The following is a 4030-nucleotide window of genomic DNA, read 5'->3' on the forward strand; positions in this document are numbered from 1 at the left end:
TTACTGTTAGGCAAACGTACTGGTTTTCTTCGTCAGGGGGTACAGGGTGATGAACATAAGTTAAGTCGCGCCGTATGAACACAACAACCTTGCTGCGCTCTCCGTGGGTAGAAGACATAAAGCACTCATACCCATCCAGACAGTCTCATCTGAGCTGACAGGTTTCGTTCACAAATCACAATTATGGAGAACTGGTTCGTGAATACATATTGCCGGAACTCGGACATACGCGCCCTAAGTCCTCTGGCATTCCACTGAAAGACAGATGCGTTCTTGACCTCCTCTCGAAAGGATAACATGTTGCGGGCCATCGTTTTACCTTAGAGCTGCAAGCACCGGACTCAAAGTGTCCAGCACTTGGAGTGCGCTCTGCGCTGATGGGGTGTTCATGTTGCTTAGGAGCATGCACATTGCGCTCATAAGGGTCTGCAACATATTGATGACCTGGCGATCCTCAGTTGTCTTTTCATCAATAATTCGTGATGGCATCGAGGTTGGCGGGGATCGATGCACCTCTGAAACAGGCTGTGTTCGTGGAAGTGACGGCAACTCTTCACGAGGTGGGAGTCTTGACCCTGATTCTGTTTTCGGTGTATCCATCTTCGCAGAGCTTGACGATGGGGCGCCAGTTCTTCTTGCTTGAGATGACGGGTCTATGTCGGCAGATGTCACGTTGCGTGATGATCTTCTGTGGTGACGCCGACGTCGCCTGACAGTAGCAGCGGCTTCCCTGTGCGTTGAATTGTCGCGCACCATGCGTTTCAGCACCGTGCGTTCATTTCTCACTCGTGGGCAATCTTTAGACGACGCTTTATGAGCGCCGTGGCAATTGGAGCATTTGAACGCAGTTGCGTGGCAGGTGTCTTCTGAATGATGTTCGGCACACCGCGGGCACACAACATTGCTGGTACATACTCCTTTGACACGTCCCATATTGAAGCATCTGAAGCATTGTAGGGGCTTCGGTATGTATGGACGGACCTGGCGGCGAACGTGGCCAACTTTGACGTGTGGGGGAAGACTGTCTCCCTCAAAAACAATCTTCAGGCATCGTGACTGACCAAGCCTTGCGATGTGCTTGATGAGGACGTCATCTGTGGTTGGCTTTATCAAGATTGGGAAATCGTCAGCGGGAATGGAAATGTCCGCGTCATAAATGACGCCAACACTGCCCTTACAGTCAGTGGGGATCACTGATTTAACTGTGACTCTGTCGATTTCCGAGATGTTCTAAAGGCTTTGCAGTGCACTATGGTGTAGAACATCAACTGCCAGAACATTCTTCCGTGAGTTGATCCTGACGTCTTTAATCTCATTTGGAGCGAGTCCTTCGAGGTATGCAGAGAGGACTTGCCTGTTAAGCCACCTCAGGTTCGCTGAAGGGTCCACAGCCATGAAGAGTATAGTGTGTGGCCAACGCTGCGCGGTAGCCTGCACGGTGGATATACTCGTCATCGACGATGTTCGTAGCAGTCTTCTTTTTGCATTGCGGCTCATGACGACTGTGTAGTCGTCATCCGATGACTCGAAACCGTCGGAATAGAGCTCCGTTGCCTCGCTGTCTGTGCCACTTGAGGTGGTCCCACGTTTCCTAGCCGCTGCCAGACGTAGCGGTTGTCCACCTCGAAAATCCTGAGAGGCTTCTTCATCTATTCTCGCAAGGAGGGAGCGGCAGCTCCCAGAATTTGCCGTAAAACAAATAGAAAATTTAAGACAAGGGTACAAGCGTTCTATGAAATAGACACTTCATCGTCGTCCTCCCATAAAGGGTAATAAGACGAAAGCAATCTCACCATAGTCACCTATAGTCACCACTCACCTTTAGTCACCACCTATAGTCACCTATAGTCACCACTAAACCTATTACTGCATCTGACACTGCCTCCCTTAGGACAACCAGTTGATGCCGCGTCATTCCTACTTCATTCAACCCTACTGTACGTCCCTGCTTTGCTCTTCTTTTATCGTTTCCGATGTCTATGTTTGTCCTCCGGGCCTACTTACTCAAATGATGCTTTACTCAACCTTTTTTTTCTCTCCTTTTATTTGATTCACTTCACGTAATAATGATTCTCGTAACTACAGTTGAATACTCCAATGCGATCTCCCTGTTCTCAGGGCCTGTTGAACACTTTTGGTTCTGTCTAACAACAAAACACGTCCATTGAAAGCCCTTCAGTGCACGCAAGCGTATTCACGTGAAAACAAACCTGCCCTCTGGTATATTAATTTAAATAATATTGCAAGACATGAAAAATGAACATCTTTTTGATTTTGTGGTTTAACTGCGCAAACCACAACAGGATTTTGAGGCACGCCATACATTCAGGGATTCCGGAATAGTTTGAAAGATCTGGTCATTTGTACAATTTAGTCAGTAACCCGCATTTCAGTCTGAAGCAGTTAGTTTTTGGGGAAATCCAGGAACACGATTTTTTACAAACATTTGAACCACAGAGAACGGGATTCAAACACGTAGCCTGGAGCCTTAGCCACTACACCATACCTTAGCAGGTGAAATATAGATTTGAGCTGCACGAATATAAAATCACTGAGTAGAATATTGTCCACATTTAATAACATAGGGAATGTGTTGTACTCAATAATGGCATGTAATTTTGGTAATAATAATTTGCGTCAAAACCTGAAAACGCATTAATAACTTCACAATCCCGTCACGCATGTCGTCAAACACTTCTCACCAGAATGTGACATCATACCCAAGAGCGGGTATGTGCCGCTGGTATGCGCGTATGTGGGCCAGGTGATTGACATTTAGTATCTACCCAGAAATGACGAGCACACACATGGGCAATTTTATCGCGTGAGCGTTAAGCAATACTCGACATCGATAGCGTCGACCCAACGAAAGCAAAGAATAAATGTCACGGTCCCAGCTGAAATCGAACCGAAGTATTCTGCGTGACAATGAAGTATTTTACCACAGAACTAGGCCAGGTCTTTGAATTACTTTTCGAATAGACGCTAATCTTCGTGAAACGTCAATAGTGGTTTCAGTGCTGCCTACCCAATTTTATAAACATTACACATGTACTCCTTTGACACAGCCGTCACGTCGGGTTTTACGTCAATTTTATTTAGTTACCATGCGCTGAAGTTGATTTATGTAGCAGTGTCTAGGGCCAGCATCCTCGCGAGCACCAGTGCTTCATATCAGCTTCTGGAGCATCTAATACGCATGTTCCAGTTGGCATCGTTGTGCAATTGCAAACAACTGGTTATATGAACATCTGCAACTCTTCAACATATGTCTGTGCGTGCAACATTTGCACATATATTTAGTGTCCTTTCGTGGCGTGCTGCTTAATAAAAAAAAATGGAAGACGGTCACCTTCCCTCCGCATGCTTCGCATAACGTCGATTCTCGGGTATGTGGGATCTGCCGAATTTTTCGAAATATAATTTGCCAAATAAGGTGAAGAAGTGTAGGACATCAGCGGGCTATTTTCTAAAGCTTTTCTTGCCCACCGATGCTATTTTGGCACATCAGTAGACGAAACCAGATGTCTTTAAGGGGCTGTATTTGTAAACAGTGAAAGGGACTATATAAGCTAAGTGAACGCAGGTATGACCGCCGCCGTAGCTCAGTGCACGTTGAGTACGAAGTACTCGAAATCGTTAAACATTATTTCCAAACGCACGTTAGAGCGTCGAACGCGTTATTATAAGGTCGCGGGTTCGGTTCCTGCCGGCGGCAAGTTGTCTTTGCGTCAACTTTCTTTCTTCACATTTACCTAAATATGTATCTTACAGTAACATCCACAATACTTTCCTTGTCATCATTGTCTTTTAGTTGTTGTTATTACATGAACTGTGTATTAAAAACAAAACTGAATGCCCAACAAAACGTTTCCGTGAAAGTGACACACGGCGTCTGTGAAAAACAGTTTACATGCCAAAGCATGGTGTCAGATCATCAGCGCATAAAGCTGCAATATTCTATTAATGGTTAAGTGTTATGCGGTCTGTGAGGGTGAGGCTTTCAGCACGTTCACGTAGAAAGAAAATG

The sequence above is a fragment of the Rhipicephalus microplus genome, chromosome 1 (genome assembly GCF_043290135.1).
Source record: "Rhipicephalus microplus isolate Deutch F79 chromosome 1, USDA_Rmic, whole genome shotgun sequence".
NCBI lineage: Eukaryota > Metazoa > Arthropoda > Arachnida > Ixodida > Ixodidae > Rhipicephalus > Rhipicephalus microplus.